Raw genomic sequence first — 11,058 nt, forward strand, 5'->3', positions numbered from 1 at the left:
CTGTTTGTGTGTGCGTGAGTATATGTGTGCATATATATATGCCCGAGTGTGTGTGTGCATGTGTATGTTCCTTGAATGAGGGGTGATTGGTCTCTAAGGAGCAGCTGGGCAGGATCCCAAGTGGCCTTTCAAGAAAGCTAGGTCTCTGTTCTACTGTGTGACCTTCATGACCCATCAGTTCTGGGTGGAGGGGTCAGATTGAGGGAAGGGTGTTCTAGTGGGGTTGGATATTTCAGATTCCCTAATTTATTTGATAGGGTAAGGAGCTGGGATCAGGGCTGTTAACCAGACATCATAAAAGAAAGAGAGGAAAAAGACAAAGAAATTGAAGCAGGATAGAGATGAACAGATAAGTGGTGGGAAAGTAAAATACAGGGTTTTCGGGGAAAGAAAGAGGTAGGAAAAAGGAAAGAAAAGGGAGAGTTTCTACAGATAGACAGTAACTTTCCTCTTGTCCCAGTTTTACTCCTTTACTTTCATCCACTAAGATGATATAGCTCCTACTTGTCTCATGGCTGGTCTATGAAGTTTGCCTGTTAATTTTTCCTTCTAGGCAATGCTTACTTCTAACTCAAGTCATCCTTCATGCGTTTCCTTCCAGTTGCCAGTTCCTCCTATTAGACAACTCTCCAAGGTCTTCACATATGTAAGGGCTGACATTCTTTAGTGGAAACAGGTCCAGGGAAACCTCCCCAGCAACGTGCGATCATTGGTTGATCCCCCTCTGCCTGTCAATCAGATGATGCTTCTTGGACTCATGTCTCATATGTGTTGGTTTTGTCTTCACAGAAACACATGAAGACAACTGAGGATAAGAAACCAGAATGGTTTCCTCTTTTACCTCCTTACAGTGTCCTCTGCTACATGACAGTCACTTCAGAGAATTTCAACTCTACTTGAACTTCACAGAAATGGCCTTTCCATCTTAGTAATTCCCAGAGGCACAGGAAGCAGTAATATGAGCTCCTTGGCAGAGTGGCTGTGCAGCAGAACAAGCTGTCCCATATGTGGGCTGTGGGTCAGTAGCAGCAGCATGAGCTGAGAACTTGGTAAAAAGCTGAGGCTCTGCTCCAAACCTACTGACAGAAACTCTGAGAATAGAGTCCACCAATCTGTCTTCCAATAAATCCTCTGGTGAGTCTGATGCATGTTAAGGTGTGAAAAGCCCTGGGGATAAAACTTGTTTGTTTTTGCCAAAAACAAGAGACTGAAGTTTTAGTTTAAACGACGCATGAACAAGGGGACAGATATTCCCAAGAAGGGGAATCCCAGTCAAACATGGGTCCAGCTGCTTCCACACATATGCATGGGTGCACCTCCCACCACTATCCCACAGTTAAGTCCTAGGAGAGTCTAATCCTCAATATGACCAGGTTCAGGGTCTTAGGAATAAAGGTCGAGGGCCAATAAGAAACATGGGAGTGGTGAAACAGAAGAAAAATGTTTTAATTGCAATAAAGACTTTCATTCAAAACCCAATCAGGATCCTATAAGGGATAAAAGGTACAAAATAACAGGAAGACCACAGGAATAAAACCCAAATGAATCACTGAGGCATCCGGTTTCTATTCACAAAGAAAAAGCTCTAGATTAGTCTTTTAATTTTTTTGGAAAATTCCCAACATTCCAGAACTAAACTGAAATGAATGAATAGTGTACTTTTACATATTAAGTGACAAACAGAAAAATTCATGAGACATAAAAAATGTGGAGAAGCTTATAAAACTAATATGGAGCTCAGCCTTAACACTTGAACAAAGAAATAAATTAAAACACTTTCATTGAAAAATCATGAGTGGATGAAAAAAGTGTGTAGAAACTGAAAATTTGCATAATATTTAAACCCTGGAATCACTGACTACTCAGAAACTACACAGATGAATCGTGTGTGGTGGTGAACAGCAGAGAGGGATTAGGATGAATCTGCCCTGCTCTAGTGGCTCCCCATGCCACTGTCTCCAAGGAAACATGGCATTGATTAGATACTGAGCCAGGCTAGGGCTGGCAGCAGATCCAGCAACCTGCCTATCAGTAGATCCTTCCACTGGGCTGGCACTGTTGATCTGTACCCCAGACATCGGACGGATTTCATTGATTTTTGGCAGTTTGATACCTGATTATGCAGCCAATCAAGTTGGAATGATGAATTCATGAGAAATAGTCTGAGCAGATACATCCCAACCTGCCCAAAGTTCTTACCACTGGACTGGATTCATTGCCCCTGAACACAGTATTAACGTGTCATAGGACAATGAGACTGTGCATTGCCAGTTGGTGCAGCTTGGTCCAGTCTGGCTATGGAGTGGCAGACTGTCTTTGAATGGTATAGGCCTCTAGGGGTGTCCCTCCAGGTCAGGATTGAAGCACAGGGACAGGGTAGTGTGGAGAAAGCTCACAGTGTCCCTGCCTATGCAGTACCTGCCCTGGCTGTCTGCAAAGATGACTGAAGAACCTGACAGCTTGGGCAGGTACGGGATGGTCACGCCCTTCGGGGGGACTCCAAGATGACCACACAGGCTGACTGACACACTCAGTGATGGATTGCTGAAGGCCAGCAGTAGTGACGGCCTGCTCAGTTGATGGGGAGCATACCCCTGCCACCTGAACTTGAGCCCTGGACTCCCTCTCATTTCCTTGATCTTGCAACCGCCTTTTCCAATGAGAGAGCCACAATGACTAGCAGAGGCCACCAGCCTCAGAGTGACCCAAGTCTACTGTGCTATTGGTCATAGAGCTGCTGATGTCCTCTACCAATTTGTCCATAATCGTCACAAAGGTTTTGAAGATGGCAATAGTGGGTTCGGACCAAGTGATCATTCTCACAACAATTCTCTTCTGAGATGTTGACACGTCAACCACTCTCCCCGTGCATCTTCTTAACTCATTCTCCTTTCTTTCCAACAATACTGCCAACTTCCTTTCCACACATAAGTAGTCGAATGGTGACAGTGACATTTATTTACCTTCAGTCACACCTGTGTCCATGTCAAGCAGGGTTATGGGGAGCAGGACTTTGAGTGGTCAAGTCTTTGGTCACTGTTGTGGGTGGAAATCAAAATCTGCAGGGGTGAGGCAACTGAGGGGGAGAAGAGGGGGGAGGGGAAGGATGGGAGTCAGGAAAGGAACAATGGGGCAGGCAGAAGGTGAGAGGGGCCTTTGGGCAGGTGGAAGAAGAGGGGTTGGAGGAGAAGGAGGAGGAGGAAGGGGAAAGAGCCCTGGGGCTCACTGCAACTGCTTTAGCTGCTGGCTCTGCTGGTCTGGGCTGCAGCTCTTTTATTTTGGCTCCTGTTCCAGAGCTTTCAGTCCATTGTCAGCCCATGGCCCTGTGGCTTTGGGCTGTGATGGCACATACACGGTGGCAGGAACACATGGCAGAGAAGGCCTGTTCACCTCTGGTGGCCAGGAAGCAGAGAGAGAAACATCTCCTCATGCTCCCCACGACCTAACTTCTTCCTTCCAGTAGGCCCACCACCTCCCAGCAGCACTGGGGACCAGACCTTCAACACACAAGTCTCTGGGGGACACTTTTCCAAACTATAGTATTCTTCCTCTGACCCTGAAAAATCTCATGCCCATTACATAATGCAAAATGCATTTAATCCATCTCCAAGAATTCCCAAAGTCTTCATAATTCTAGCATTGCTCACACCTCCAATTTTAAGGTCTCCTCTGAGACCCAAGGCATACTCAGTTATAAGTCCCTCTAAAAACCAAAAGAACAAATTAAATATTTCCAAGATATATTTGCACAGGAAAAAAAGTCCCCTCCCAAAAGAGAGAAAAAGGAAAATAATGCGTAATAGATCAAAACAAGACCAAAACCCAGCAGGGCAAATATTAACTCCTATGGCTTCATGTCTGGCACCCGGGGAACACAGTGCTGTGACATCTACTTCCACAGGCTTGGGCAGCCCCACCCCACTAGCCTGACTGCCTGAAGCTCATATGGCCACTCTCTTGGGCTGGCTCTGCTGGCTGCCTGCAGCTTCCCTTGGCAGATCTTCCACATTCCTAACATCTCTAACCTCCTGCGGCCTCCACTGTAGCTTCAGTTTTACACATCACCCTGTCTACGGGATTCTGACCCTAACATATATTACTGCCCTCTAGGCTTTCCTTTAATCTTGGAGGCAGTCTCTACGACCCCATAACTCTTGATTCTGTATGCCTGCAAAACCAGCATCACATAGACAATGCTTAGTTTTGTCACCTGTGTGAACTGTCCCTGGATCTGCTCTCACTATGGCTGTAGTGGCTTTTCTCAGCCCTGATGGCTGAGCATGGAGAAATAAACCTGGGGAAACAATGACCTAGGCAGCCCTGTGCGAGCAGGCTTCCCTGGCACTCTCTTCTCACATCAAGTCTTTGAAATAATGTACACGTTTACATCCTTGGCCCTGTGATGGGGGGGGGTCTTGCTGATTCCTGAGATGCCCTCAAGATATATTTCCGATTGTCCTGGTGCAAAGTCATTGGCTTTATATTCTTTCTCCTGCCTCTGGTTTATTTGTACAGATATTACAGGATGACATCAGCCCCTGCAGATAGGGGGCTGGGGGTCACATCAGTCCTTCTGCCCTCTCATTCACAGACAGAGGCCTTTACTATGGAGACTTTACGGGGATCTGGGCACCTTTGGGAACCTAGGTACCTTTGGGAACCTGAGCTGGAGCCTAGGCCTTGATCCTTGAGTGGCAGAGCTTGCAGCCCTTAGTACTGTGGGCACAAGCATGCTTCCTGAGCTTGGGGTGGGCAGTGCATGCCAGTTTCTTGAATTACTTATATATTACGGATATTAATACTTTATCAGATGCTCTTTTTTTTAAGTATTTGCTGTAGCACCTGAAGTATTTATCTTTCACTTATTACTCTCTCCCTAGAATATAAAGCACACCACTTCAAATGAAATAGAATCTGATATCAGTGTGCTTCCGATGAACTCCTACCCTTCTCATTTCATACTGACATTTTCACTTCTTCCCTTATCTTACACATCTTGCCTGTTTTCTGGGTGGTTTCGCATGGGGCAAGGAGGGTGTGACTCTGCTCCTTGTTTTGCCATTTTGATTTCACAAGGAAGCTTTCTGGCATTTATTTTTTAATTTTAATTTTCTGTTTGTTGTTTGTTGTCAGACTATAGAAGTGCCATAGCTTTTGAAAATGTTGATTTTCGTATTGAGACCCATTGCTCTACTTTTACTTCTGATAATCTGTCTGAAAATTATTTTTCTTTCTTATCAATGCTCAAACCTGTATTTTTTATTTGTTTTCCTTACCTTGCTAGTTAGGAGCTCACTAAATACTAAATAGAAGTAAGTCTCCTTTTTGCCCAATATTAATAGAAATACCTGAGGGGGGTTTTTTGTTTTGTTTTGTTTTTCAAGAAAAACTCTCTTCATTTGTCTACTTTTACATGCTTTCAGTATCTTTATATAGATATAATTTTTTCCAAGTTTTTATAATTCTCCCACAGGAAAGTTTATGTAATCAGTTCACTTCTCACCATGATTTTAAAGATTTTTAGTCATTATAATTTGATGTACAAAAATTTCATGACTTTTTTCAAATATACCGTTTTAGTCAGCCTTTTCACTGCTGTGACTAAAAGACCCAACCAGAACAGCTGTAGAGGAGGAAAAGTTTACGTGGGGGTCACAGTTTCAGAGGTCTCAATCCCTAGGCAGCAGGCTCTGTTCCTAGGGGCTCAAGGTGAGGCAGAACATCATGTGGAAGACAGTGGTGGAGGGAAGTGGCTCTCATGATAATAAGGAAGCAGAGAGAGAGAGACTCCACTTGTCAGATACAAAATATATACCCCTGTCGAGAGCCATCCGTGTGTGGACCACATCGGCGTCACAGTCACAGCCTAATGAATAGGAGAATCTGGTGTCTGGGAAGTTCCCATGGACATTTCCTCTGGTGGACTGCCCAGAGACATTGTGAACCCTATTCAGGCTCTGTCCCAGGTCCCACACAGCCCCTCTGAGAAGGGTGTGACCTGCCAAGATGCCAGTCAGCCTGCTGACTGCAAGACACCATGAAGCAAGATTCCACCCCTGAAACCTTATTCCTGCCTTTGATGTACCCCCTAAATAAACCACAGGAGCCAGTTTCTAGTTGTTCAGCTCCAGCTTCTGTGTGGAATTACAAGTGATTCCAGGAAGAGGAAACAGAATATGCAATGTGATGGCAGGGAGCTCACAGGTAACCAAAGGAGGTCCAGGATGGCTGGATCCTGAAGGAAGTCAAGGATGGCTAGCTGCTAAATTGGACTTCTGGACAAGTCAGAATGTACAGAAGTAATGTTGCAGATATAGGTAGATGATTTGTACAGGGACTTATTTTTATGTTTGGATCCTGAAATTTTTCTTATTGAAAATGGAAAATTGCTGCAGGGTTGGACTGAGCTATTTCATGGTCAGGTGCCGCAGTTTGGCTGGGCACAAAATCACCAGCCACTCAAGCAGGAACAAACTTTATTTCCGAAACTCCCGCCAATGCCATGCACTCTCCTGGGAAATATTCCGAACCACACACGCAGCATTCTCCCAGGCCACAGTACACCAACAGACAAATCCCTCCTCCGGAAATCCCTCCTACCGCACCTCCCCAACCAATGGGAACTCTCAGGGAGTCCTGCTAGAGCTCCAAAGTAGCAGGCCAAGTTGGACAGCAGGGGTCTAATATCCATTTGAATGCAGATCTTAACATAATCATATCATCTCAATGGCTTGCTGGTGTCACCTTTCAACCAAAAATGCCATGCATCATTCCTACTTGGCTATGGCTCTCAGCAGTCAGAGATGGGTTATGAGTGTTATGTGAATTATGGATTAAAAAGCCTTCTCCCTCATGTGCTTTACATGAGGTGAATTCTGCTTGCTTTATTGGGGCCCTCTGCTTCCTCTGCCTCTCCATCCACCTCATCCTTTTAGTACATGCAAACAGAGCAATTGTGGTCAAACTGACCTAGAGAGGAGCCCTGGCTTGACCCTTTGAGGTGATTTCACTGGGTTCTCACCCACTCTCTTTGTTCTGCTCAGAACCTTGTGAAAACCTTTTTCCGGCCAGGGTTGTGGCTCAGTGGTAGAGTGCTTGCCTAGCATGCATGAGAAACTGGGTTCAATCCCTGGCACCACATAAAAATAAAAAAATAAAAAACACAAGGCATAAAATAAATTCTGGGTCTGTGATTAAAACAACAACAACAAAAAACAAACAAACAAACAAACAAACAAACAAACAAACAAAAAAACCATTTTCCCCTCCAACCACTCTACAAGAAAGTTTCTTTCATTTTAATTTTTATTCTCTCTGAGTTCAACTATGTCTTGAGAAGATCTTGGTTTGGGGTGTTTTGCCAAGTGTGGAAAATAACTGTTTTGAACTTAGAATGTAAAGGGAAACCTCAAGATCCAGGGCTGCTACTGAGGCAAGATCTGTCCTCGGGGAGAGCAGAGAACTGTCTTACCCTGTATGACCTGATGATGCTGAAATTCCTATCTGACAAAACGTGCCTGCTGCCCACTCATTCTGAAATATCAGTCCTCTCTCATGAGTAGACATTTTCCACCAGGATGGTAGCCAGGCAGAGGGAATGGCACACGTAGAAGAGGTCAAAGGAACTGAAAAAGACCAAAGTATCTGGGCAGAAGAGTTACCCATGCAAATCCTTAAATACTGGGTGTCCTCTGGGAAGCTTTCTGCTGCAATCTGCAGCCCATTCCTCTTGAATGGTCAGTATTTTGTAAAAGATATAAGCTCTGAAGTCCTAACACTACAGATCCTGGGCTAGATTAATGTCTATTCAAGGTCTAGGGATTGACTATATCATCCATTAAAATGAAAGAAATTGTGTCCCAAGTAGCTACCCAAAATACCCAGAAATAAGTTTAACTATAGAAGTGAAAGAATGTGAAAGGAAATGAAGGTCCCTCAAAAAATAGAAATGCCTAACATGTTCATGGATTGGAAGAATTAATATTGTGAAAGTGTCCATACCACCCAGATCCATATATTGATTCAATAAATTCCCCATCAAAGCATCAATTACATGCTTCACAGAACTAAAAAAAATCCTAAAATTCATATGGAAGCACAAAAGGCCCTGAATAATCAAAATAATCTTGAACAGAAAGAAGAAAGCTGAAGGTATCACAAAACCTAATTTTAAGACATACTATAAAATCATAGTAATCCAAACAGCATGGTATTTGCATAAAACAGGCACACAGTTTAGTGGAACAGTATAGAAACCCCATAAATAAACCCAGGAACCTATAGTCAACTGGTTTCCAACAAAGACATGAAAAACATACGTTTAGGAAAGTACAGCTTTCTTGGTAGGACAACATGGAGAAGATTGGAACTTGACCCCTATCTCTCACCCTGTACAAAAAATCAAATCAAAATGGATCAAAGACCTAAGGAATCAGTGGTTTTATACCTAATGGATGAAAGACCTGAAATTTCATAACTATTAGAAGAAAGCTTATGGGAAAAACTTGAAGACATTGGCACAGACTATGATTTTTTGGATATGACCCCTAAGCAAAGCAAACAAAAGCAAAACTTGACAAATGAGATAACATCCAACCAAAAAGCTCTGCACAGCAAATGACAGAATGAAGAGAAAGCCCACAGAATGGGAAAAAATATTTGCAAACGGTTCATCTGATAAAGTATTAATATCCGTAATATATAAGTAATTCAAGAAACTGGCATGCACTGCCCACCCCAAGCTCAGGAAGCATGCTTGTGCCCACACTACTAAGGGTTGCAAGCTCTGCCACTCAAGGATCAAGGCCTAGGCTCCAGCTCAGGTTCCCAAAGGTACCTAGGTTCCCAAAGGTGCCCAGATCCCCGTAAAGTCTCCATAGTAAAGGCCTCTGTCTGTGAATGAGAGGGCAGAAGGACTGATGTGACCCCCAGCCCCCTATCTGCAGGGGCTGATGTCATCCTGTAATATCTGTACAAATAAACCAGAGGCAGGAGAAAGAATATAAAGCCAATGACTTTGCACCAGGACAATCAGAAATATATCTTGAGGGCATCTCAGGAATCAGCAAGACCCCCCCATCACAGGGCCAAGGATGTAAACGTGTACATTATTTCAAAGACTTGATGTGAGAAGAGAGTGTCAGGGAACCCTGCTCGCACAGGGCTGCCTAGGTCATTGTTTCCCCAGGTTTATTTCTCCATGCTCAGCCATCAGGGCTGAGAAAAGCCACTACAGCCATAGTGAGAGCAGATCCAGGGACAGTTCACACAGGTGACAAAACTAAGCATTGTCTATGTGATGCTGGTTTTGCAGGCATACAGAATCAAGAGTTATGGGGTCGTAGAGACTGCCTCCAAGATTAAAGGAAAGCCTAGAGGGCAGTAATATATGTTAGGGTCAGAATCCCGTAGACAGGGTGATGTGTAAACCTGAAGCTACAGTGGAGGCCTCGGGAGGTTAGAGATGTTAGGAATGTGGAAGATCTGCCAAGGGAAGCTGCAGGCAGCCAGCAGAGGCAGCCCAAGAGAGTGGCCATATGAGCTTCAGGCAGTCAGGCTAGTGGGGTGGGGCTGCCGAAGCCCGTGGAAGTAGATGTCACAGCACTGTGTTCCCCGGGTGCCAGACATGAAGCCATAGGAGTTAATATTTGCCCTGCTGGGTTTTGGTCTTGTTTTGATCTATTACGCATTATTTTCCTTTTTCTCTCTTTTGGGAGGGGACTGTTTTTCCTGTGCAAATATATCTTGGAAATATTTAATTTGTTCTTTTGGTTTTTAGAGGGACTTATAACTGAGTATGCCTTGGGTCTCAGAGGAGACCTTAAAATTGGAGGTGTGAGCAATGCTAGAATTATGAAGACTTTGGGAATTCTTGGAGATGGATTAAATGCATTTTGCATTATGTAATGGGCATGAGATTTTTCAGGGTCAGAGGAAGAATACTATAGTTTGGAAAAGTGTCCCCCAGAGACTTGTGTGTTGAAGGTCTGGTCCCCAGTGCTGCTGGGAGGTGGGGGCCTCCTGGAAGGAAGAAGTTAGGTCGTGGGGAGCGTGAGGAGATGTTTCTCTCTCTGCTTCCTGGCCACCAGAGGTGAACAGGCCTTCTCTGCCATGTGTTCCTGCCACCGTGTATGTGCCATCACAGCCCAAAGCCACAGGGCCATGGGCTGACAATGGACCGAAAGCTCTGAAACAGGAGCCAAAATAAAAGAGCTGCAGCCCAGACCCGCAGAGCCAGCAGCTGAAGCAGTTGCAGTGAGCCCCAGGGCTCTTTCCCCTTCCTCCTCCTCCTTCTCCTCCAACCCCTCTTCTTCCACCTGCCCAAAGGCCCCTCTCACCTTCTGCCTGCCCCATTGTTCCTTTCCTGACTCCCATCCTTCCCCTCCTCCCTCCTCTCCCCCTCAGTTGCCTCACCCCTGCAGATTTTGATTTCCACCCACAACAGTGACCAAAGACTTGACCACTCAAAGTCCTGCTCCCCATAACCCTGCTTGACATGGACACAGGTGTGACTGAAGGTGAATAAATGTCACTGTCACCATTCGACTACTTTTGTGTGGAAAGGAAGTTGGCAGAATTGTTGGAAGGAAAGTAGAATGAGTTAAGAAGATGCACGGGGAGAGTGGTGCACCTGTCAACATCTCAGAAGAGAATTGTTGTGAGAATGATCACTTGGTCCGAACCCACTAATGTCATCTTCAAAACCTTTGTGACGATTATGGACAAATTGGTAGAGGACATCAGCAGCTCCATGACCAATAGCACAGTAGACCTGGGTCACTCTGAGGCTGGTGGCCTCTGCTAGTCATTGTGGCTCTCTCATTGGAAAAGGTGGTTGAAAGATCAAGGAAATGAGAGGGAGTCCAGAGCTCAAGTTCAGGTGGCAGGGGTATGCTCCCCATCCCCAGCCCTTTTTATTTTTGAGACAGGGTCTTCCTAAATTGCTTAGGGCCTTGCTAACTTGCTGAGTCTGGCTTCGAACTTGTGATCCTCCTGCCTCTGCCTCCCAAATTGCTGGTATTGCAGGCCAGTGCCACTGCATCTGGCCTCCAGTCATTT

The 11,058-nt window shown here is 44.9% G+C and overlaps 1 pseudogene; it reads right to left on the reverse strand.

The window, feature by feature from the left end:
- Positions 1-1,468: 1,468 nt before the first annotated feature.
- LOC144251757 (poly(rC)-binding protein 2 pseudogene) lies at positions 1,469-2,985 on the reverse strand (annotated as a pseudogene).
- Between the last annotated feature and the right edge of the window lie 8,073 nt (positions 2,986-11,058).

This window comes from Urocitellus parryii, unplaced genomic scaffold (assembly GCF_045843805.1).
Source record: "Urocitellus parryii isolate mUroPar1 unplaced genomic scaffold, mUroPar1.hap1 Scaffold_196, whole genome shotgun sequence".
Taxonomy (NCBI): domain Eukaryota; kingdom Metazoa; phylum Chordata; class Mammalia; order Rodentia; family Sciuridae; genus Urocitellus; species Urocitellus parryii.